At 38.1% G+C, this 27095-nt stretch overlaps 1 protein-coding gene and 1 pseudogene across 36 annotated transcripts in view; both read right to left on the reverse strand.

Annotated features, from left to right (window-relative positions):
• Positions 1-27095, reverse strand: part of EPB41L2 (erythrocyte membrane protein band 4.1 like 2) — a 227714-nt gene that overhangs the window by 191708 nt on the left and 8911 nt on the right. The gene's annotated exons all lie outside the window — the stretch shown is intronic.
• Positions 26469-27066, reverse strand: LOC141410054 (interferon-activable protein 208-like; annotated as a pseudogene).

Raw genomic sequence — 27095 nt, forward strand, 5'->3', positions numbered from 1 at the left:
TGAATGTCTTCTTTTGAGAAATGTCTGTTCATATCCTTTGCCCACTTTTTGGTGGGGTTGCACCGTGGAATACTATGCAGCCATAAAAAAGGATGAGTTTGTGTCCTTTGTAGGGACATGGATGCAGCTGGAAACCATCATTCTTTGCAAACTATCACAAGAACAGAAAACCAAACACCGCATGTTCTCACTCATAGGTGGGAACTGAACAATGAGATCACTTGGACTCAGGAAGGGGAACATCACACACCGGGGCCTATCATGGGGAGGGGGGAGGGGGGAGGGATTGCATTGGGAGTTATACCTGATGTAAATGACGAGTTGATGGGTGCTGACGAGTTGATGGGTGCAGCACACCAACATGGCACAAGTATACATATGTAACAAACCTGCACATTATGCACATGTACCCTAGAACTTAAAGTATAATAATAAATAAATAAATAAATAAATAAAAAGAGAAAATGTTAATTATATGATCAAATCATAAAATCTGATTCCATACTTTGAACACTACGATACTACATTGTCTAAGTACACATACCTCACTGAAGTAGCCCTCAAACAACACAAGTTTTTTGTTCCCATAATCACAAGAAAAAAAGATCATACAGTCTCTAAATCATATACCAAATTATCAAAATATGTATTAATATTACATAACACCAGTTTCATGGAAAATTCTTCAGGGTACTTTACCTACCACAGATAAGTATGTATTTATATATACATGTTTTTCTCTTCATTATTGACCTCCAATCATACTTGGGTAACTAGGTAACTCAAATGCTCTAAGTAATAATTATTTAAAGCAATGTTTCTCACTCTAAAATAATCTACACTTGCCATGTCCTTCATTCCTTTTATCCCCATGTGTACATACAAATGGATAAACTCTTGTTGCATTTTTGAATAGCCAGATTACTAAGGGTACACCAAAATGACTGATTAACTTGGCTTTACAAGGTTACAAAGAATTCTGCAAAGCTATCACAATTCTCTCTGGGAGATCAATTGCTTTTATCAAAGAGCAAACGTTTCAACCTTCCCGTCTTCCAATCAGTATAACTCATCAGTGGTAACAATGGAGAAAGAATACTAAAGGGAAAAATAATCTTGAATATTTCATATTTGCATGGGTATTTTCTTCCCTAACATCTCTCTACTTCCCAAAATTCTGGTACGGAAATACAAGACTTTGTCTCCTTATATAACTTCCTCCTTTAGTGGGCTATGCTTCGGAAAAGCATCAAAGGAATACTGATGTTTTGTTCTGTTTTGCTTAGGACTGAAAAGCATAACAGTGTAGGGTTTTGCAAAAACCTGAAAATATCACATCCACCCCACTTGAGCATTTGTTACAAAAAAAGAAAGCATGCTTAATTCCACTAGTCAAATTCTGAAAACCACCTGGATAAATAGCACATTAATAACTGTCCTTTCAAAAACTAAATCTACCTTCTACAATTTCATTCTATAGAAACAATTTTTTAAACACGCAGAAAGGATTCAACATTAGAGCTATCGCAGCTCTATTTTTAAAATGCCAAATTAATTCCAGAAATTAAAAGTTCATTCTCCCACCTCAACTCCCATCGAATCCTGAATATAATTTTCATGTCAAAGGCTGACTTAGATTTAATACATTTACTTTTGGAAAAACTTAGAGATGCCTGTCAAATTACAAAGCAACTGCCTAAACATTCCAGTGACATTTAACTGCTATCAAACAGCCGAAAGTTGATCTATAATAGGATACAGCTGTTGGTGCCACAATACCTAAAAGCCCAAAGCAAGATCTGATTGTTCCGAGCCCTTTATCCAACAATGAAATCCTCAGGGGAGGATTTTTCTTTTTTTTTTTTTTTTAATGCAGCACCCCAGCCTGCACAATTGGATTGTGGCCTTCCACAAACACATGTACAGTTACAATCATGGTTTCACACACACTAAAAACTATTCAGGACCACTGTTTGCAGTTCCTCAATGACTTTAACAAATGGTTCAGGGCCCTGCTATTATTTGCTCTCTACCAGGACCTGTGCTCTATGCTTACAGCAACCCTAAAAGAGGCTCTGCCAAGTGACTCGCTCAAGAATAAAGTCAGCAAGAGGCAAAGGCAGTGTGACTGCAGGGCCTCATCCCTTCCTTGACCACTGGACAATGGAACCTCTCACAGCACGACATGGCCGAGCTGAGATGGACTGCATGGCCTTCCTTGGGGCTTGAACATCCTGGTCTCACCACTGCCCCTTGGAAAACAACTACTTGAGCAAGTGCTCCATAAACTGGCAAAATTCTACCAACAGGTTTTTACTGAAAGTATTTCTCAATTGACTACATAGTCAGGATCTGGCTAAAAGACTCATATATCTTCTTCAGGAAGCAGAAAGTGACAAATCATTTTTAAGTAAGCTTTCCTTTGGATGGTAATAAGATCAAAGTAAAATATGCAGCCTTCCCTGTATATTTTAGATCCTCAAATAGTAACTCTTTAAAATGCACTACATTTTTAAATAGACAATTTTTCAAGCGCTTACCTCAGTATGAAACAATTTCCTTAATCTGAATTAAGTTAATCTGAACCATTTATATTATTACTCCACTAGGACCATTTTGTAAAGATGCATTTGTAGTCAAACATAATTACATGTATACAGCAACAGCTGCTCATAAATTATTTGAGGTCCTCTGCCTAAAAGTACCAAAGGGTCTGATGTATTAAATAATGTATAGAAAGCCAGGGCATGGTGTGGCTCACGCCTATAATCCCAGCACTTTGGCAGGCCAAGGCAGGCGGATCGCTTAAGCTCAGGAGTTCGAGGACCAGCCTGGGCAACATGGCAAAATCCCATCTCTACAAAGAAAAAAAAAAAAAGTACAAAAATTAGTGAGGCATGATGGTGGCATGCACCAGCAGTTCCAGCTACTCAGGAGGCTGAGGTGGGGGGATTGCCTGAGTCCAAGAGATTAAGGATGCAACAAGCCGAGATGGCACCACTGTACTCCAGTCTGGGCAACAGAGGGAGATCCTGTCTAAAAAAAGCTTATAGTGAATGGTAAGAAATATTAAAATGTAGCACAGAGCTAAGTATCTAGTAGGCACTAACCACCCCAAAAAAGACAAAATGACTGAATCACTGGCTTAAGTATTCAACTTAAAAGCAAATTTACCTAAATGTCCATTTAGAATAATGGATAGAAAAGTAAGCAAACAAGTAAGAATGAGAAAATATACAGAGTTTTTTTTAAAAGCCATAATAGAGTAAGCTATAAGTGATAACAATGAACAAAAAATTGCCATAGAAACAGCTGATAGGGTACCAAAAATGGCTCCAAGATAATCATATATAGTTAGTAAATTCAATTGAATAGTTTCGCACCAAGAAGCATGCTGAAAGAACACACAGTAACTTATAAATATTAGAATTATCTTATTTAATTAACTGGAAATTTTACTAATAATAAATTAAATCCAACTCCTGGCCAACGTTACAGTTCAAAACTTCCTAATTTCCTCATTCAATTCTTCTGTCATATGAATTGTCATACAATAAAGAAAATAATGTATAAGCACACTAGCTCAAAATGCAGTAGAATTGTAAACATTTACAACCAAAAGAAATAAATAATCCAATCTGTGAGATAGTAATTGTCACTATAAAATGAACCTTTTGATCATGAAGCTCTGATAATATATGTTTTCTATCTCAACCTTTCTCCAATTCTGACGGCGGCATTTATTGAAGTACACAAATGAGAACTAGAGAAAAATTAGAAAAAGAAATGCTATGTTAATATTACCATTAGCAGAAGATAATATTTTCCTCTTTAAATGCCATGAAATTCTTTCTTGAAGAGGGCATAGCTATACTTACTCCAAAGTGAAGAGGGTATAAAAGGGAGAGGAAGCAAGGCATTTGTTCAAACTACACAGCAAATTTCAAAATGGCTTCACCCCTGAGAAAATATCCCTAAAAACACATGTGAAGAGAAAACCACTCAAAGAAATGCTTATCAGATAAGCCCATAAACCAAGTTTACATCAGTTATAGTCCCACATATTCTCATATATCATATATTCTTATATATTACCAAGTCAAGAACCACAGAGACAGCCCTAGCCAGCACAATAAAGTCTTGCTTGAAGAGGGACTGATATAGTGGTTTACAAAGCTATGGAAAAATACATGGGTTTCATCCTTCCTTCAGTTTTTTCATCCCTAAGATGCGGTAGCATTTATCTTCTTACAGTTCCTGAGAATGTAAAGGGAATAAATGAAATAATTGTGGTTCTTTTAAAGACAAGTGCTACATAAACCTTCATTTTCTTTCCTCATGATTAAAAACTCGTTTGCACAGAAGGTCACAGTATCTCAGTGGAACAAAGCAAAAAATAACAAATGGCATTATTCAGTTCACAAAGCACTTTCAGATTTATACTTAAATCTCAACAACCAGTAGTGAGGCAGAGTGACCATCATCCCAGGATATCACAAGGTATGCTCACTTGCTAGGTGAACTTGCCCAAGGCATGGACTCGAGCCTGGAACTTTACAGAAAAGTAACAGAAAAAAATTCTGTTTACTACATCACTTAATCTCTCAAGTCACAAAAGAATTATCATTTGTGAAAAACTGTATGAAAGAGGATGTATTCTTACCTACCAGTCCTGCCAAAATAATAACCATAAGGTAAAAATTTTATATATACTAATGCTGAAGTTAAGTGCACTAACCTCATAATGGTACCTCTTTATTCAATGTTACATTTAAAAATCAAAGGCCAACAATAACAACCAAAAAAAAATTTAAGGCTGGGCACGGTGGCTCACGCTTGTAATCCCAGCACTTTGGGAAATCCCAGCACTTTGGGAGTATAGTGGCGCAATCTCAGCTCACTGCAACCTCTGTCGCCCGGATTCAAGCAATTCTCCTGCCTCAGCCTCCGGAGTAGCTGGGATTACAGGTGCTTGCCACCACACCTGGCTAATTTTTGTAGTTTTAGTAGAGACAGGGTTTCACCATCTTGGCCAGGCTGGTCTTGAACTCCTGACCTCGTGATACATCTGCCTCGGCCTCCCAAAGTGCTAGGATTACATGCATGAGCCACCTGGACAGGATGGCTATGATTTAAAAAATAAAATAAAAGCAACAGAGAAAGACAAAGAAAGAAAGGAGAGAGAGAAAGAAAGAATGGAGGGAGGGAGGGGGGAGGAAGGAAGGAAGAAAGGAGCAAAACAAGTATAGGCAAGGAGGTAGAAGAAATAAAACCCTTATAAGTTGCTGGCAGGAATATAGAATGAATGGCACAGTCCCTGTAGAACTGTTTGTTCCCCACAAATTTAAGAATTATCATATGACCTAGCAATTCCACACGCAAGTATGCACTCAAAAGAAGTGAAAGCAGGGACCCAAATAGATATTTGTGCACCAATGTTCATAACAGCATTATTCACAATAGACAAAAGGTAGAAACAAAAATGTTCAACAATAGATGAATGGATAAACAAAATAAGACATACACATACAATGAAATATCATTCAGCCTTTAAAAGGAATAAAATTCTGACATGCTACGACATGAATGAACTTTGAAAACACTATGCTAAGTGAAATAAGCCAGATAAAGAAAGACAAATATCGTATGATTCCACTTTTATGAAGTACCGAGAATAGGCAAATTCATAGACAGAAAGCAGAATAAAAATCACGTGGGGCTGCGAGAAAAAAGGAAGAGGAGTTACTGTATAACAGGTAGAGAGACTGTGTTTGGGATGATGAAAAAGTAGACAGTGGTGATGGTTGCACAGCATTGTGAACATACTTCATTCTTCTGAGCTGCACATTTACAAATAGTTAAAATGGCAAATTTTTAACATAGTTTTGTGTAGTTTTTAATATATCTTTATATGTATTTTACCACAATAAAAAATAAAACTCAAGGGCTAAATCTATCATCATCAACAATTACTTGAAGATGTAAGCACAGAAAGAGTTCATGACTGTTAAAACATCTAATGTATATGGAGAACCATAAAGTCAGCATGCCAGTTTCTGAATAAACTACATGGTGTAATACTACTGCAAGTTGACACTAGAGACCTATTTGCTTAACTAAACAAACGGAATGTAAATTATGGTTTCATATCTATTAGAAACAAACTGAATTTGGGGTCTGAGACCAGTAAACATATTGGGAGTTGGGGGGGACAGTATAATATAATCCAACTCATTAAAAGTTTAGAAATGACAAAAATTGGTCAGGTGTAGTGTCACACACCTGTAATCCCAGAACTTTGGGAAGCCAAGGCAAGCAGATTGCCTGAGCCCAGGAGTTTGAGATCAGTCTGAGCAGCATGGTGAAACCTCATCTCCACAAAAACTACAAAAATTAGCCAGGGCTGAACTGAGCCAAGATGGCGCCACTCCAGTCCAGCCTGGGCAACAAATTGAGACCCTGTGTCAAAAAAAGAAATGAAGAAAATTAAACTCAAAATTACTTTTCCAAAATCATACAACTGGTTATAACAAAACAAGGACTCGAACAACTCAAGTCTCTTGTCCCTAGACTGGTACTCTTCCTACACTTAGTTTGGCTTGAATATGTCACTCATCCTCTCTTTCAAGTAATGGCATTCATTTTAAAAAGGTTATTCAAATGTCCTGAGAACTACACTTCAAAGATCACCTTATAACTCCTGAATCTATCTGAAGGTTGGGTTCATTCCCATATTCCTGTGATCACTAAAGAAGTAAGCTGGCACAATATCCTATGGGGGTTAGTTCAAAAGAACAACAAGACTAAACTTAAATCCTAGAAAAATGGTAAATCAATATGCTTATAACAGCTTAAGGGTTTCACTTTCCTAACACGCAGAAGAAGGGAGAAAAGACTCTTCACACCTAACTGCCTGACTACAAAAGGACAAACATTCACACATCCCACATCCACAAGAAAATGACTTGCACAGCTTAAGCAGGCTACCAGCTTGGGAGCTCTTAGTTAAGAAGACAAAGTTCAAGATCCTACCTAAGAAAAGCATCCGAGACCTCTGTTGGTTAAAATAACCAATCTTACATGGAAAGGTATTTGTTAATACTCTTGTTGTGAGACAGTTTCAGGACTACTTAAGGAAGGAAATGCCAAATACAACAGTGAGCAAAGCCAGCAATGACAATGGCAACTGAGATGCTATCGAAAACTCTTACAGGTGAATCCATGTGTAATATTGGGTTACAACCAGCAAATGAGGAAAGTTATGAACCTCTGCTGCCCATATCATTCCAAAGAAACTTCAATCACCTCCACACTTTTGTCTCCTTCCTAGAGCTAGAGCCTAAATGTAGTCCTACTCTTGTACTTCCCATCTCCCCTTCTGCTTCCTTCCCTGCCATACACCAACACCTTCATCTTCAAGATGCGGTCAAAAGTTATGATCCTTCCAACTGAAGTCAATAAATATTTACTGAGCTCTTCTGGGATAGATGTAGTAGAAAATTCAAAGACATTTAGTGACCTATTTATTGTTATTAAGAGCCTTACAATTCAAACTTTCTGTGTAAAAGATTACAATACAGGGTATCGAGTCCAGCTCTGTGACCAGATAGACCTGGAATCAAATCTAAACTTTGACCCTTTAAGACTTTACCTCTCTAAATTTCAGCTTCCTTACTTCTATAATGTGGATAGCAATATATATGTGTGCTTGTGAGGTTAAATGAGATAAGCAATACACTTATCAGTCCAGAGTTCAGAAGTCAGAGGTTAGCAATGTCACTGTTAATTATTATTACAAGAGAAAGCACAAATGCTGCCATGATAAAATAAATGGTATCAAAGTTTGGAGGCCAGAATAGACCCTCTAAGTTGATTAGAGAAGGTTTGAGAGAAACGGTCAAATCTCAGCTACATCTTCAAAGTGAAAAGTGAACAGAGAGACCTGAGTTATAACCCGGATCTGAGGCTAATTTGCTTTGTGACCTGGGTGGTGGGCAGTGGGGAATCATTTAAAATTTCAGGATCTCAATTTTTCTATTTGTAAGTTCAAAAACTGACTTAAAGGATGATTATAATCTTCTAGAGCTAACATTCTGTAATTTGGTGTAGGAACCAGGTAGGCAAAGTGAAAGAAGGAAGTAAGTCCAGGTACAGTTTATGGAATGTTGTAAAATTCTGAAAAATATAAAGCTATACAGAAGACAGGAAAGGATCCCCTAGCTACAGTGTAAGATCCAATGGGGGAAAAGGGAGGAGAGAACATGAACTGCTCATTTTTACCTCCGCGTAGGTAGAAAGGACCTACTAGAGGTTAACAAGCAAGAGAGTGGCATAACAAAACAATAATAGTATCTTAAAGAGCAGAAGACGGATGTAATAAAGTAATAGCATAAAGAGTAGAATAAACTGGGAAAAGGAGAGTAAGAGGATGAAAACCAATGAGAAACCAAACGAATGGGATTCAACAATTCTGGAACAATGCGATGGGAATGGCAACCACAGTTCTTGCCCCAAGTTTTTAGACTAACTAGAAGCATTAGCTTAGAAAAGCCCCTTAAAGTCTCTAGGTCTCAATTCCTTCATAAAATAACTTTCATCTCCTCCAACTCTACAATCCTATGATTCTAAGATTCTGATACAATTTATCTGGATTGGGGCCCAGGTTTTTTTTAAGATCCCCAAATGTTTCTATTGTACAAGCCAGGGTTGAATACCATTATCTAAACAAAGAGAAAAAAAAAACAGTTATGGGTTAATTGATAGGACATCTGAGAGTAGGCCAGAAGTGATGAGACAGAATTCTAGGGCACAGACAGGATAAGTGTACTTATACACAGACTGAAACAAGGCCATCTTTTCCACCGAGAGGGGCAGGAAAGAGGTATGGTTGGGTAAGTCGCTGTTAGGTTGCAAAGCAGAAGTTGTGAGCTGATCACCTCCACCTTCTCCATTGAAGAATCTGTCTCAAATTCAACTATAAGCCAACTCACATTACGATTAGCACTTCAGAAATTTCTGTACAATAAAAAGATTGCCAAAAGCAGCTAATATATTTGCTTATTCCAAAACAACCAACCTATTTTAACAATCTGAACTTTATTACAACTTTCATTTCATTTACTGGTTTTTACTCATTCCACAAGCATCTACAGAATGCCTTACTATGCTGATCACTGGGAATACACAAATAAATTAGGGCTGCTGCCCTGAAAAAATTTATGTAAGTGGAGAAAACTGACATTTTTAGGATTTCAAAATCCAACCTGGTAAGTGCCACAAAAGACAGAGGTATTAACACTACTTGTGGGAGTTAGGAAAGACTTAGAAAAGCTGACGTATGAGCTGCGCCTTAGATGATATGATTCACTTTTGCAGGGTCCAGGGTTTGAAAAAAAGTGGCTCTAAAGCATATGCTTATAAAATGCTTTCAGAAAATAAAACTGAAAAAAATTACTCTCAACTATTAATTATGGTAATTTTTTTTTTCAAAAATGTTATTTATCTTTATACTTTGAAAACCTAAAACTTTTTTTTTTTTTTGAGATGGAGTCTCGCTCTGTTGCACAGACTGGAGTGCAGTAGTGTAACCTTGGCTCACTGCAACCTCCACCTCCTGGGCTCAAGCGATTCTCCTGCTGCCTCAGCCTCCAGAGTAGCTGGGACAACAGGCATGTGTCACCATGCCTGACTAATTTTTGTAATTTTGTAGTGACAGGGTTTCACCATGTTGGCCAAGCTGGTCTCGAACTCTTGACTTCAAGTGATTTGCCCAGTTCAGCCTCCAAAATTGGTAGGATTACAGGTGTGAGCCACCGCACCCAGCCCTAAAAACCTAAAACATTTAAGAATCACATTTAAGGGGGAAAAAATCTGCAATAATTTACAGTAGACATTTCAGAGAAGAGAGACTTATCAAGTATTGTGTCCTTTAAAAATATTTCTTGTGTATATACATACAAAAATACACATAAACAGAGTATCAATAAACACATATGTAGATCTTCATTTTTATATTTCTTTTTAATGTATTTCATCTTGATTTGTTTTTAAAGTCAAGTACATTAAAAATAAAAAAGAAGGCCGGGCGCGGTGGCTCAAGCCTGTAATCCCAGCACTTTGGGAGGCCGAGACGGGCGGATCACGAGGTCAGGAGATCGAGACCATCCTGGCTAACACAGTGAAACCCCGTCTCTACTAAAAATACAAAAAAAATTAGCCGGGCGAGGTGGTGAGCGCCTGTACTCCCAGCTACTCGGGAGGCTGAGGCAGGAGAATGGCGTGAACCCGGGAGGCGGGGCTTGCAGTGAGCTGAGATCCGGCCACTGCACTCCAGCCTGGGCAACAGAGCCAGACTCCGTCTCAAAAAAAAAATAAATAAATAAATAAAATAAAATAAAAAATAAAAATAAAAATAAAAAAGAAATATAAGCAATTTAAGCAATATAATAAAATTTTAAGCGATTTTATCATAGTTATTCCCTATTCAATGCCTTAAATCCTTTATACCAGTGATGCAGAAAATAACTACCTCTCTAAAAACATATACTAGCATTTCTCATTTAAGAAACACCAAGCCTGTAGAGTCTTACATGGGACAATCCAGTGCAGCTTTTAATTGTACTAATTCACAATTCATTAATATCATGCATGAGACAGAAATGATGAATTAAATTATTCTAGTTGGCTATCACCATCTGGAAAATTCACAGAATAACTTTATTTGCTGGATATAACAGTATTCACAGTTAAAGCAATTTCACACATTTTTTAAATGCTGGTTCTTTAAAAATAATTAATGGTCTACTTATAAAAATAATGTTGTAAAGTTATTTCACAAATCAAGCATGCCTCCTAACATTGAAAAGGAATACTTTTAACTAAAATACAGTATAATCTTTTATTTTCACTAAAATGTAAGTCACTGGTAAATAAATACAGAATTCCATAATACTTCTTTCATTCTTAGAGAAGAAATGGTTTTTCAAGGCACAGCATTTTGTTTTTATTAGTATGGTATGCAGCTGTATTATTTGTACTGCTGCCCAGCATTCAGTAAGTGTTCAAAGTATTTCAAACTGGCAATTCGTATTTAATGCTTAACAAAAGAGTCATGATAGTGACTATTGGGAGCATAATGATAAAACTGAGCCACATTTATTCTGGGGGAAAAAACCTACAAAACTAAAAAGAATGACCATTTTCCACATTAAACTCTACATTAGGAAAAGAAAAGTCAATTTACAAAACCAACTTTTTTTTTAAGTGTCAGACAGTAACTTCCCAGAGGCTTAGAAACATGATAAAAGTATTATGTTATTCCATTAGAAAACAGTTCTTCACAAATTCAGTTATATATTTAAACTCTCGATGAAACCTCATCTGTTTACCCAAATCAGAGGAAATAAAGCTGTCTGCAGGAAACAAGACAGCAGCTTATTGATCCAGCATCACAAGGTCGACCTTCTCTCAACAGAATGTTTAGCTATGTTATGTTGGTATAAAAGGCAAAGGTTAGGACACAAACCCCTTCTCACTTCCTCTGGGTATGGACTTTGTAACTGTAAAATATGTGGGAACTCCTACATTTCCAAATTTCCAATCCTTTAATCCACGGCCCAGGAAACTATCAGAATAGGAAGAAAGCAATGAAGATGTTGTTTAAGACAAAATTTAACAACATGCAAACCCCTGAAATATTTTGTTCCAAAAATAATCAAATAGCAAAACAGTTTTATAGGTAGTAAAAGATCACAGACCATAAAATGAGAAGAGGCCTTAGAGATTATCTAACTTTACCCTGTTTTTCCATTTACTGAATTAGGGCCATAGTATCAAAGTTTTACCATGCTCTGCAGTACCTTCCTATAACGTAAATGCTTTCTGTGCCACAGTCAATGGAGATTTGATGTTATTCTCCAAAAGAAACATTACTGCCTTTAAATAAACACACTCCTTGCTTCCAAGGCCTGACAAGTTTGTGTCAAAAGGATACAGGAGCCAGTTTGAAGAGGATGGCCAAAGTTGGAACAATTTGAACATCAAAAAGAATGCCTGCAATTGACTGAAACACTGAATATATAAACATCCTTAAGTCAAAAATGATACTCAAAAAGAGAAACACAACCAAAGAAAAAAACTCGAGATAACTATTATGCCAACAGTTTATTCTGAAATTTGATAAAGGGGAAAATTAAGTATTTATCCTGCATTTCAAATAAAAGCCTGTATTTCACAGTAATCAAATAGCCCGCATTAATGAGGGAAAGCTATTTTGCTCAGAAAACTGCAACCTAATAAAATTGAAGAAATAATAAAACTTAAAAATTCCATTTTAGGGTATAGAGTGTTAATGTTGCGAGAGTTCTAGAGACTGGTTGCACAACAATGTGAATGTGTTTACTCCTACTAAACTATACACTTAAAAATGGTTAACATGGTGGCCGGGTGCAGTGGCTCACACCTGTAATCCCAGCACTTTGGGTGGCCAAGGCAGGCAGATCACTTGAGGCCAGGGGTTCGAGACCAGCCTGGCCAACATGGCAAAACCCCATCTCTACTAAAAAATACAAAAAATTAGTCAGGCATGGAGGTGCGCACCTGTAATCCCAGCTGCTCGGGAGGCTGAGGCATGAGAATCGCTTGAAACAAGGAGGTGGAGGTTGCAGTGAGCTGGGACTGCACCACTGCACTCCAGCCTGGGCAGCAGAACGAGACTCTGTCCCCCCCCAAAAAAAAAAAAAAAAGCTAAAATGGTTAATTTTAGGTATGTGTATTTTACCACAATTCTTTAAAAATCCCATTTTATCACCATTTTGCTATTCCCAAAGAGATAACTGATTCAGGTAAAATCACCAATGGATACTAACACTATTATGTCAAAGACTGTCAAAGAATTAACTATTTGTATGGTACCAACATCTCACTCCTCCCTCCTCCCAGATTACATGCCACTATCAAAAGGGAAAACTATAATTTTACAATGGGGAGATCTGTCATCACCTTACTCAATCTTAGCTTCACTAATAGTGAGATAACTGCATTATGTGGTTCCTGATACTAAGCAATGCAAAGCATACAAATTGGCTATGAAAATACTCTTACCAAAAATGTTTGCTCTGAATCTAATGAAGAATTTAGATCTAAATTCTACTTTACAGAAAATACAGAGTTTAGACGAATGATTTAAATACTCTTACATAGAAACAATTAAGCCAGCTAAGAAAAACAAAGATTCTCCAAGACCTGTAACATCCTGCATCTCTCTAACAGGTCACCATCATGAAAAGTGAATGAAAAAGGAAGGCGAAGAACTATTTTAGACTGTAAGCAACTTAAGTGACACAATCATAACTAAATGCAGTTATGTGCTCCTTGGCAGGATCCCAGTTTGCCAAACACACTATAAAAGACATCATGAGAATGACTGGAGAGACTTTAATATAGCATAGATATTAGATAATATTAGAGAACTACTGTCAACTGATTCATATAATAGTGTGCTGGTTAAATGAGAAACAGTCCATGTTTTTTACAAATACGTAACAAAAAAGTTAGGGCTGAAAATGTGATGTTTCATAATTTAAATTACTTCAGGAAAAAACATATGGGGAAAAAGGTAATGTAAGGAAATAATGTGTCTAGGCAATAATCATCGATGGCTGTTAAAAACCATTAGGCAAAAAAGCTTAATGGGAAATCAAGCTTTTCCCAACAGACTGATGGATGGATCAGTCCAGCTAGAAACACCTGAGCTCACTGATCAATCTTCATTCCAAAAAGAAAACTAATCCTATATTGTATCTCTTGATGGGAAGCAGTAAGAAATACACACTAATAACTAGGAAGGATTCTATACTCCTAACTCCCAGTTAATCTTGAATCTGAGTAAGCCTCAGACCTACTACCAATTTATAGGAAATTCAGAAGAGAGAAACATATTAAACAGCAGCACAGGCAGAGATGCAATCAACAAATTCCAGAATGTGGGAAACTCTAGAGAGCAAACAATAGAGTTTCAACAAATTAATTGAATATAGAACAAACAACACAGTTCCAACAAATAAACTGAAAGAAAAAGAAGAGAAACAAAGTACGTATTAAGATACTGTGTTCAAGAGACATATAAACCAAACATAATATAGATCTTATTTGGATTCTAACTTAAACCAACCGTAAGAGCATTTATGAACAACTGGATAAATATGAGCACACGTTTAATATTTGATAAATTAAGAAAGTAAGTTTTTTAGATGTAACAACAGTATTGTGGTTTTCATTTTTTTAATGCTTACTCATCACAGACCTATTTTTAAAAGTATGAATGAAGTCATATAATATCTGGGATCTGCTTTAAGACAATCCAGCATGGAACAGGGAACATGGGTTTGGAAGGTCCACAGATGAAAATTGGCCATATGGGAGTAATTAGTTGGAAGGCGGGTATGTGGGGATTCATTATTCTACTCTATGTTTGCATACACCTCCATTATAAAAAGTATTTTTTAAAAGAAACTCAGTAAGAAGGCAGGGAATGGCCGGGCGCCGTGGCTCACGCCTGTAATCCCAGCATTTTGGGAGGCCGAGGGGGGCGGATCACAAGGTCAGGAGATCGAGACCATCCTGGCTAACACAGTGAAATCCCATCTCTACTAAAAATACAAAAAATCAGTTGGGCAGGCGGCTGTAGTCTCAGCTACTCAGGAGGCTGAGGCAGGAAAATGGCGTGAATCCGGGAGGAGGAGCTTGCAGCGAGCCGAGATCATGCCACTGCACTCCAGCCTGGGCAATAAAGCGAGACTCTGTCTCAAAAAAAATAAAAAATAAAAAATAAAATAAGGCAGGAAATGAACCCTAATCCCAGCATCTTCACCTCACCATAGAATCATCTACTTCCTAGCAAAATGAATAACAGCCAAAAGACCTTAAAATAAAAACTAGCAAGATTTACCAGTATTAACAAAAGAAAGAAAAAGATGTAAAACCTATGCTACAAGCCTGATACAACAAATGAAAAAGTAGAGAAGATTACAGTGAATAGCAGTGTGACTTCATCTCCATCTCTTAATGCACTAAACATTAGGGGGAAAAGAAGGTGGTGGGGAAATGGATGGTATTATTCTGCCCTCTTTATTTATACACAGAAAAATTTCCACAAGAAGAAGTAAAAACAGATTACAAATTCCTTCAAAGGATCACTATAGAACATTTATTTAATTTCCCACATAAATTGGTTGCTTTCTGATTTCACATTTTCTCACTTTTATCCTACTTCTAATTGTCAAGGAGTAACAGGGGGAAAAAAGAGTCACTAAGGATTCTTGCTTACTGGGTGAGAAATCTAACTAGCAAAACTAAAAAGTTTCCATCACTGTGCTAGAAAAATCAAGACTGATTTTACTGTAAAATGTCTCACTTGAACTGAAAACCTGGTTTGTGGTCCACGGAAATTACTAAGACAGCTGCTTTCTCCCTTTCTTTTTTGGAAATGAAGCTGGAGTAGAAATTCTTGTGTAATCTGTATTTGGATGTGGTGTTCGCAGAGGATTATTATCTTCCCAAATTTCTAAGTGGTTCCATCTGTTTTTAGGGGGAATTTGGCTTAGGCTGATTTCAAAAAATGAAGAACCAAGTAAGAAATCTGAGGCTGGGCAAGGTGGCTCAGGCCTGTAATCCCAACACTTTGAGAGGCCAAGGCGGGCGGATTACTTGAGGTCAGGAGTTCGAGACCAGCCTGGCAAACATGGCGAAACCCTGTCTCTACTAAGAATATAAAAAAATTAGCTGGGTGTAGTGGCACGATCCTGTAATTCCAGCTACTCAGGAGGCTGGGGCAGCAGAATCGCTTGAACCTGGGATGCAGAGGTTGCAGTGAGCCGAAATTGCGCCACTGTACTCCAGCCTGGGTGACAGAGTGAGACACTGTCTTAAAAAATATAAATAAATAAATCCAAACATCCTTACATTTAGCATTTAGGTATACTCTTTGAGTGGTTTTAAGAAAAACAAAACTCATGAAGTATTAACAACAACAAAAATTGAACCAGAAGCTGATAAAAAGCCTCTGCATGTACTACCAATTCACAGGATGAGGGCACAGGTTAAACTACACAAGGATGGAATCAGAAAAACAGAAATTGCAGGAAGGATAGATGACAACCCAACTTCTTCAACAACAACAAAAACTGCAAGGAAATATAAAAGAAAGAAGGGGACAGAACCGATAGATTAAAGAGAATTGAAGAGACCCATCACAATCGCAATGTATGTACCTAACTTGGATCCTGATTCAAATAAGAGACTATGAAAGAAACAAAGACAAATGGAAATTTGAACACAGTGAATATGTGATGACATTAAGGATTTACTGTTAATTTATTTAGATATTATAATGGTATTCTCAAGAGTCTCATCTTTTATAAATACATACCGAAGTCATGTAGATGGAATGATGACATGCCTGGGAATTGCTTCCAAATAATATAGTAAGAAGTGAAGTGAATAGAGAGATTGATGAAAGAAGGCCAGCCGTGAGCCGACAGCTGTTAAAGCCGAATGGTGGGAAAGGAACGGGGAGTAAATATGCTATTCAGTTTAGTTTTGTATATATTTAAAACTTCCTAAATAATGGTTTTTTGGGTTTTTTTTGAGATGGGGTCTCACTCTGTTGCCCAGCTTGGAGTGCAGTGGTACAATCACCACTCACTGCAGCCTTGGCCCCCTGGGCTCAGGAGATTCTCCCACCTCAGCCTCCCAAGTAGCTGGGACCACAGGCACTGGTCACCATGCCGAAGTTTATTTTGTACCTTTTGTAGATATGGAGTTTCACCACATTGCCCAGGCTGGTCTCAAACTCCTGGGCTCAAGGGATCCTCCGGCATCAGCCTCCCAAAGTGCTGGGATCACAGGCATGAGCCACAGCACCCAGTCAGTAATGTTTTAAAAAAAAAAAAAAATTGAAATAATGGAAATGGAAATAAATTAATAATGGAAATACAGTTAGCATATAAAATTCTTAAAACTTTTTACTTTAAAAATTAATTTCTAAAACAATTGAGACATTTTTGACAAAAAAGTAGAATCATGGTAAATAAAATTCAGAATCTTTTTCATCTTCAAATAACTTTAATCATCTTAAAATTTCAGCAAGTCACAAAATGGGAATCATAAAATCTTAAGACTTGGAAGACACCTTGGTGGTCACAAAGTTCCATCTCCCACCCAGTGAATCTTCCTCCCACCTTCCAACGGCTTGTTGTCTGGGTCCTTCGAGCCTTGGGAAAGCACTCCTTTCCAAGGCAGCCCCGTTCCATCGTCAGCCTGCTCCAACTGTTAAAAAGTTCTTCTGCTACCAGGTAGAAAAATTCCCTTCTCCAAATTTCTTAGTTTTATCCATGGAAAAAGAACTTTCAAATTGCAGCGACAGTCCATTAGTGAGTTGTGAAATTAAGTTAGTGGACTATTGACTGGAATTTTATTATTATCAAGTAGAAAAGAAAATCTCAGAGCACAATACACACAGTAAGGTTAAGAACTAATTTGTGAAACTTGTTTCTGTTATTCATACATATATATACACATACATACGTCCAGACTGAATAAAGGGTCAAGATGTAAAATTTATTTCTTCCAGCAGATTTTGTCAAAAACAAAATTAGAAAGGCAGTGCTCGAGTATTCAAAACATGGTGCTTATTATCAATATTTTATAATTCAGTGTCTTTAAAAAGAAATTATATTAAATAATTATATCTTAAACCAGCTCTCAACAAGCTATCCCCCCGTAAGTCTTATCCCTTCAGTTATTTCAACGGCTAGTTCTTCAGGTGCTATAGTTTCTCCTCATCTCAACATCCCAGCAACCCTTCATGGATATGGTTTCCACTCATCTTTATTGAACAAATGTCTATTAGTGCACACTATGTACCCCTTAAAATGAGGTATCTAAATATTCTAAGTCAATGCAAAATAATCCATACAGCCCACATTCTACACAAAATATTTCATACATTTATTTAAAAACGATGAGATGCTGGCAGAGATTCTTCTAAGTCACCGAAGATCCAGAACTCAAGAGAAAGACTTAACCTGGAGAGAGATGTGAGTTAACAGATTATAATAGGTAAAGTCTTGGGTGATAAAAATTAGTCAGGGCTACGAATCAAAGGCTAACGATAGAACCCTGGGAAATAGGAAAATTGAAAGGACAGTCAGAGGAAAAGAAGTCTGCAAAGAACAGAAGGAAAAGTAGAACAAACAGCCAAAACATGTCAGGAGAGACTCGAAGACTTTCAAAGACATCCCAACAAATTTCATGTTATTTATTTCAGCCCATTTTGTAGCTAACAAGACAATCTAGGTACAGCTTACTTGGTTTTCCCTACAAACTTCTGTGAAATCTGTGTATCTCATAAGTAATCCTTGTTTGTTATCATTAAAAATCACTGGCAAAAATATCTTGGATAGGAGATGACAAAGATTAAAATTTTGGTAACAAATACCACCAGAGATTTTTCTCCAAAGTTGTTTATAAAGATATAAAGATACTATGAAAATTTTATCAAATGTTTTGCCAAGATACAATCCCTGTATTTTTCTTTCTCTGTTTTTTTGTTTGTTTGTTTGTTTGTTTTTGAGACTGTGTGTGACTCTGTCACTACCAAGGCTGGGGTGCAGTGGCAAGATCACAGCTCACTGTAGCCTCCATCTCTGGAGCTCAAGGAATCCTCCCGCCTCAGTCTCCAAAGCTAATTTTTTTCTTTTTTTGGGGGTAGAGACATGGTTTCACTATGCTGCCCAGGCCAGTCTCAAACTCCTGACTGAAGCAATTCTCCCGCCTCGGCCTCCCAAAGTGCTAGGATTACAGATGTGAGCCACTATGCCCCGGCTCTTTCCTTCTTAAAGGAAGGACACTTTATGATGAGCAACAGACATGTAAATTAGGATTTATTTCAGGGTACCTGAACCACCTAAGAGAAAACAGACACAAAAAGCAACATCATTTGACCACCGTCACACTTAACTAATGAGTAGACTGGGACTTGAGGCTAGAACAATTGTCTTTCTATCCTCTGCTCCTTTCAGAAACAAAAGGGAAAAAACAGTATCAAATACCTGGTTTGCTGAAATTCCGGTCACTGTAGATTTGGGATAAACTCCTACAAAAGTCTATACTTGGCAGTACTGACCAACGATGTCCAATATTCCAATAACACACCTGCCATTTCAAGGTACTCAAGGGGAGACAAATTTTCACCTTTCAATGGTACTGTGAACGACAGGCTTCAACAGGTCCTTTGTAACCTGTCAACATTCCAGATGGACTCAACATTCCATTTCTTTTTTAAGTGGGGAGAAGGAAGACGGTAAGATGGAGGTTATCACCTTATCCTCTACATGCTGCCATTTTCCTGCTTCCCCTTTATAACTAAAGCTGGTAAAGGAACATGGTAGGATCTCATCAGTGCTTTCTAGTTTCTGAATGAAAACTCTCCCCCAATGATGAAATTACATCCTAATACAATAGTGTAGTATTGGCTCTGATTAAAGATAGCTACCCGTGGGGAGGCGAATGCAAATAGGATCGGGATTTGACGTAGTTTACATATTCTTAGGGATAATATAAGACAGTAGTTATGGCTATAGGCTGTGGAAGCAGACAGCCTGGGTTCAAATCCCTGCTCCACCATTAATTGGCTGAGTGATCCTGAGCAAGTTATTTCAAAATGCAGTGCCTCAGTTTTCTTATAGGATACTTAGGATAATAGTACCTACCACAGAGAGTTACTACAATAATTAAATACATAAATATACGTAAAAGTGCTTATAGATAACCAGCATGGTGGCACACACCTCTAGTCCCAGGAACTCAAGAAGCTGAGACAGCAGGATCACTTGAGCCCAGGAGTTCAAGGCTGTAGTATGCAATGATCACATGTGTGAGTAGCCAGTGTACTCCTGCCCAGACAACACAGCAAGATCCCATCTCTAAAAAAAAATTTAAAAATAAAAGTGCCTATAGAATAGCGCCTGACATATATTAAGTATTCAAAACATGGTGCATATTATTATCAATATTTTATAATTCAATGACTTTACAAAGAAATTATATTAAATAATTATATCTTAATTGAAAGTACAGATTAAAATATAAAATAAACTATCTCCAACATAAAAATACTGCCTGTTACTTAGGAAAAGCACTTCGACTATGAAGTGATTGTCAGGGGCAGCTATAATGCCAACAATTTACATAATGATTTCTAAATTAGTGTATCATCGATGTTTAAGGCATGTACCTTCCCTTCTATACTGCCAGACAGAACCATATACAAACAGGTTGCTTTGATTTTGTAACTGTGTAGTCCCATTAAAGTTCAGTCAGCTAAAAAAGAAGATTTTGCTTGGTCTAGTTCCAACATATTTCCACTAAACTATGTCAGGCAAAAGAAGGAAAGAAAGAAGGCAGGGTAGGAGGAAGAAAAGTTTTCATACAGGCGCGGTGGCTCACGCCTGTAATCCCAGCACTTGGGAGGCCGAGGCAGGTGGATCACGAGGTCAGGAGTCCAAAACCAGCCTGGCCAAGATGATGAAACCCCATCTCCACTAAAAATATAAAAAATTAGCCATGCGTGGTGGTGGGCGCCTGTAATCCCAGCTACTCAGGAGGCTGAGGCAGAGAACAGCTTGAATCTGGGAGGCAGAGGTTCCAGTGAGCCAAGATCACGCCACTGCATCCAGCCTGGGCGACAGAGTGAGACTCCATCTTAAAAAAAAATAAAGAAAAGAAAAAAGAAAAATCTAAAAACAATAAAACATAATATAAACATAGGTAGGAGTCATAGGAAAAAAAAATATATACAACATCAACTTTAACATTACCTTGAGAAAATATGAGAATTTGAAGATCAGTTCAGATTTGGTTTAGAAATTGTTAGGGTTTTTTGCTGTATTTTTTATTTTATGTGCCTTGTTTTTGGCACTGGTTAAAGCATTCTCTGTGTCCACAATGCTACATTTAGGTGAAACCGCTTTCACTGACTAAAACAATATTCAGATATTTATTCCAAAAACATCACAACAATATGTCACAAATGATCTACTTTCTGTTATTACACAAAATCAGTAATAAATATGAGCTTTATTTGGGAGACCACGAAGCACATGCCAAGAAAAGGGAAGCGGAGGGAATCTCACGTATTCACAAATAAAATTATACGATGTTTGGAATTTGCTTCAAAATAAAGAGGAGAGTGGGTCAGGGAGTCAAAGGGAAATACAGATGAAACAAGACTGGTTATGTGGCTGGTAACTGTTGAAGCCAGGCGAGGATACGTGAGGTTCATTATACCAGTATTCTCTACTTCTGAATATATTGAAAAATTTCCATAGTAAAAAGTTTAAAACAATAAAACACTTTTCTGTAACTGATAATGGTACAGTCTTTCTTCCAAAAACACTTTGATAATCAGATACTATATGACTTTTAAAAAACAACCTAACCAAACATGGCTTTAGAAAACCTAACTGGAAAAAAAAATTCCTTAAAAAAAATGCCACATTATCCTTCACTGCTATTATGTGTTCTACACAGAGCAAGTAACACATAAATCATAGATCTATAGACTATTCTAGAATCTACCCTCTTTCGATTTAAGCTTGCAGCACTGAGGATGAAGGTGAAATGGCCTCAATTAGGTAGGAGCCACATCTGCACCACATATGCAGCCCACATCTACGGCTCTTCATTGCAGAGCTGCAACAGTTTAGAATATCTTCAACGTACCTTTATTTTCCTCCTGTTTTCGGACGGAGGGAGGTGGGGGAAGACGAATGTATTCACATTCCCATATGTGTGTAATTTAAAACAGACAATCTTGGCATTAAGGAAATCAAGACATAGGCTTTCCTGATGTTGATTTTAATGGCCAAGATCCAGAAACAGTTCTGGTTACAAGTTCATGGATAAACTCTTGATTTCTTTGCAGTGGACAGACCCAACTCAGTACGTGACATTCTGACCTTTCCCACACACAACTTTTACCCACTTTATTAAGGAAAAAAAGTTTTCCTTTTTCTCCTTAAGAGAAGTGAATTAAAGAAAATTTTCCAAGGAAGATGTTCATTTAGTAGCTTTTCTACCAGAGTCTAGAAGCAATTAAACAGAGTAGTGGGAAACAGTAAAAGATTATCATAATAAAAATGGTCCCCAAAAGCAAAGGCTGAATATGAACCATTGTCTAGCTTATAACCACTGCCACATTTGCTTTTCAAATACTTGTGGAGGCATTTGGCACCATTTTCCAATAATCCCATAGGACTTTTACTTCCTTGTTTTTTCAGTAGTATTTCAAAATGTTAACACATTTATTGAACTATTTTTGGAAGACCGAGCTCTGTCTACCTTCAGGGCTCAAGACACAAATATATAAAAGCTACAGGACATCCCTCTAGCTATAAAACTTGGCAGACTTCCTGAGTTTTCCAAGAAAACTTCAACTGGCAAAAGCGCACAGTGTAGAGAGAACAACTCTGGACATAAGAGACCTTGGCTGTGCCTGAAGCTCCATTAGTAACTGCTCCAGGACTCTGGTTAAGTTTCAACTCTTCACTTTTCTTGTCAGACCCGTGGCACAAAATTGTTTTAAAAATCAAATGGGGGCTGGGTGCAGTGGCTCACACCTGTAATACCAGCACTTTGGGAGGTCAAGGAGGGCAGAGGTGATCTGCCCTCCTTGGTCAGGGTAGGGGGAAGAAAAGTTTTCATACAGGCGCGGTGGCTCACTCCTGTAATCTCAGCACTTGGGAGGCCGAGGCAAGTGGATCACGAGGTCAGGAGTTCAAAACCAGCCTGGCCAAGATGGTGAAACCCCGTCTCCACCAAAAATATAAAAATTAGCCATGCATGGTGGTGGGCACCTGTAATCTCAGCCACTCAAGAGGCTGAGGCAGGAGAATTGCTTGAACTCGGGAGGTGGAGGTTGCAGGGAGCCGAGATTGCATCACTGCACTCCTGCCTGGGCGATAGAGCGAGACTCTGTCTCCCAAAAAAAAATGAAAGACTCAGGTCATTTAGCATACCAACATACTCTGGGGAAATACTTTCCTTATCTATTCCCTGAAACATCTTCTACATTAACGCATAATAGATTTGAATTTCTAAATCTCTAAAACCCACTGGGCAACTAAATTAACCAACACTGATCACATAACAGGCATTAGATCATCCTGACATTTCCTCAGACCTCACAGTCACTACTGACCCACTACGACATTCAGAACCTTCCTTTTTGTTTTACCATCCCCAAAACCCATACTCAAAATCCCTAACATCCGTACCTTCACATTAATGTAAATCCCTAATTATGTCCCACCTAGTAATGAAATGAAATTTTCATCCTTACAGTATTTAACAGAACCTGCATATGTTCAAAGCTTACTGTAATCCCCAAATCATATTCAGACAATATTCTTTTATTTATTTATTTTTAATAGAGATGTGGTTTCCTCATGTTGCCCAGGCTGGTCTTGAATTCCTGAGCTTAAGTGATCTGCCCACTTTGGCCTCCCAAAGTGCTGGGATTATAGGCATGAGCAATCGTGCCTGGTCCAAAGGATATTCAAGTATATGTGTGAGAACAATATGTCTGTCTAAAGACAGACAAACCAATATACTCAATAAATCTAAACTAATGCTGTCACCTCCAATACACAGCAAAAACAAATTTGGTAAGTATGTATTGTTAAGTCTAGTTCAAGTATATAATATTTCTAAGAGTTTATACTGAACTAATCCTTGAAAGACCACAGGAAAAAAATATAACACATTTACTGAACTTTTCCTAGGAAGCAGTTTCTTGACCAATAACGTATCAATTATCCACTCACAGGCACCCTAGATGTTCACTCAATCACCTGACTTTTCCACCTCCCTCTATATAAATGAACTTCAACCCAGCAGCCGGCACGGGGAAACAAGTATAAATTTATTATGGCTGCAGTCCTTATCAAATGTGAGTACCATGGCAATCTTGTGGAATTTTGTTTTTAATCTATTTAAATTCCAAAATCCAATATATTTAACATAAGCTAATTTCTTCTTCCTCCCGGAACCACACTAAAATGACAGTGAGAAAAGTTTTCTTACAAGGAACAAATTCACAAAAGCAAAGCAAAAATAATAATAATAATACATTAAAAAAAAACAATGGGAGGGGTCAGGCCAGCAGATATGTCAACAAAATTTTAGAAGATGGAAAGCAGATGTACAAAGTAACTGACTTAGCAGAGCAGAGGAAGCAGAAAACTGTTACTGTTTTGGTGGAGGCCTACAAGAAACAAGTTGATTGTTGGAAAAGCCCTGAGAGTCTGAAGATTTGGAGGTTCCAGGTACCTCTGAGGACTTAGGTGAGAGAAAGAGCATCCTTCAAATGGCTTCAAAAGATGCCTTCACAATTTGGAGGGAAAGTAATCACCTAATAGAATTCTATATACAACCAAACTGTAAGAGCAACCAAACTGAGAGTGGAGAAAGACATTTTAAGACACGCATGCATCAAGAAACCCACCTCCCATTCACACTTTTTTGGGCAACTACTAGAAGTCTTCATTAAGGAAATTAGGATGTAGCCTGTGCTGATGTTGATTTTTTCTCTTTTTTTTCTTTTTTTTTGAGATGGAGTCTTACTCTGTCACCCAGGCTGGTGTGCAGTGGCATGATCTCGGCTCACTGCAAGCTCCACCTCCTGGGTTCAAGCAATTCTCCTGCCTCAGTCACCCAAGTAGCTGGGACTATATAGGCAGGTACCACCATACCTGGCTGATTTTTGTATTTTTAGTACAGATGGGGTTTTGCCATGTTGGCCAGGCTGGTCTCAAACTCCTGACCTCAGGTGATCCACCTGCCTCAGCCTCCCAAAGTGCTAAGATTACAGGCATGAGCCACCACACCCAGCCACTGATGCTGATTTTAATGGCCAAGATTCAAAAACAGTTCTGGTTACAAGTTCACGGATAAACTTTTGTCAGTGAACCAAGAAAGAAACATAGAGCGCAGAAAAAGAGGCAAAGGACTTCCCTGCACACAGCTACACAGCAGTTCTAGAAATAAAACCTGTTCAGGACGATGGAGGGCCCAGCCAGGAAGGACAGCTTTAACAAAAAAAGAAAATGGAACCAAAAGATTATATCATGTTTGATCCTACCAGCAAGAATTTCACAGTTTCTAAAATAGTTTAAAGCTGAACCAAGGATGGGTACAAAGAAAACAAAGAAAATAAGGAAAAGGATAAGGATCAGGATAACTTCAGGATAAAACATAAAGTTGTAAAAGAAAGTACATGTAATCAAAGCACTCAGCTTTGGTATATATAAGCTGGAAAACAGAAGAGGGGAGAAAATGGGAAGGAGTTAGTAAGGAAGCTAACTAGAGGTAGAAAGTCAAACAGGTATTACATGTAAAATGTAAAAATCAAGAAACAGCAGTAAGCAGACCTCAGCAAGGTAGCAGAATAGGCTTTTCTAGTGCTTCTCTGCCCCACTCGGCCTGCTAACCTCACCCCTACAGAAACATCAATTTGAACAACTATCTACACACAAAAATATAAACTTTTTTTTTTTTTTTTTTTTTTTGAGGAATTTCACTCTCACTGCCCAGGCTGGAGTGCCATGGCACGATCTTGGCTCACTGAAACTTCCACCTCCTGGGTTCAAGCGATTCTCCTGTCTCTGCCTCCTGAGTAGCTGGGATTACAGGCATGAACCACCACACCCAGCTAATTTTGTATTTTTAGTAGAGACAGGGTTTCACCATGTTGGCCAGGCTAGTCTCGAACTCCTGACCTCAGGTGATCCACCCACCTCAGCCTCCCAAAGTGCTGGGATTACAGGCGTGATTCGCCGTGCCCAGCCACTAAACTTTTAACAAATAATAAAACATAAAAATATTCTGTCACTTTAAAAAAATCAAGAAACAAGAAAATCATGTTATTTAGAGACAAAACACCAGAAAATAAAACCAAAACTAGTGAAAGTAGCTGTGGCAGACTGTCACAGTTACTACTTGAGACCATGACTACAACAGCCGCTACTGTTAACTACTTGAGACCATCATTCGGAGACTGAACAAAGGGACGAAGGGACAAACGTGGAAATGATAACAAAAAAAAAAAAAGAAACTGTTTTGGAAGGGCCAGGGGAAAAAGAAAAGAGCTCCCTGCTTCTAGTGAGCAAAGGCAAACCCCTGAGCTTCCACAGCCCTTTCTATTTATTGGGTAACAAGAGCAGGGAGGAGGAGGTAACGATTGGTCCACTGCTTAATTGATCACAGGTTCGTATTGTTACTAACAGGCTTCACATGTACCTAATCACAAGAAACACTGCACTTGGGGCGTGACTGCCCTCAGCATTCCTTCTGGGTGGCATATGCAGTTTGTCAGTTTGCCAACATTCTGCATTTATGAGAAAGTTTGCTGCTTACTCCTATAGCCTCCAGTGGTATACTGAATTGATCATGACCCTCATTCTTTCAACCTCCAACATTTCTCCCATTTTGTTTTTGAATTAATTGAGAAAGGCAACTACAGCCTGTGCAGCCCTTAATTGCCGGTTGGTGGTCCAGCTGATCTTACAGACACACAGGAAACCATGGCCAGCATGGCCACAAACATGGAGTCAGTGGTCTCTGCCTGACCCTGACACTCTAACAGTTTCTCAGCCTCCTGCGTAGTTTTCTTTATCCGTCCCCATGTCATGGGAGTTGATGTCAGTGTGACTCCAGTCGGTCCTCTGTTCCAACTTTGCATTCAGATTCAACTGGCTCATGGCTTGTACTAGGGGAATCAGGCCTGTAGCTGGAATCCACGGGTATCTCCAATCTTCCATTCCATGGTCACACACACCTTGAGGGCACCCACACAGTTTGTTCATCTCCTTATGTTGCCGCCGGCAGACTTGTATTGGGGTTTCTCGTTTGTCTGGTTGGTTTTAGTTTTTTCTGTTCCAGCAGACCTTCCTCGTTCAAGTCCCTGTAGGACCCTGTCTCCATCTGTCTCTGTCTGTCCCTGCAAGTTTCTGCTGGCTTCTGCTAGTCTCTGCTAGTCT

Source organism: Macaca fascicularis, chromosome 4, assembly GCF_037993035.2.
Source record: "Macaca fascicularis isolate 582-1 chromosome 4, T2T-MFA8v1.1".
In the NCBI taxonomy this organism is placed as follows: Eukaryota; Metazoa; Chordata; class Mammalia; order Primates; family Cercopithecidae; genus Macaca; species Macaca fascicularis.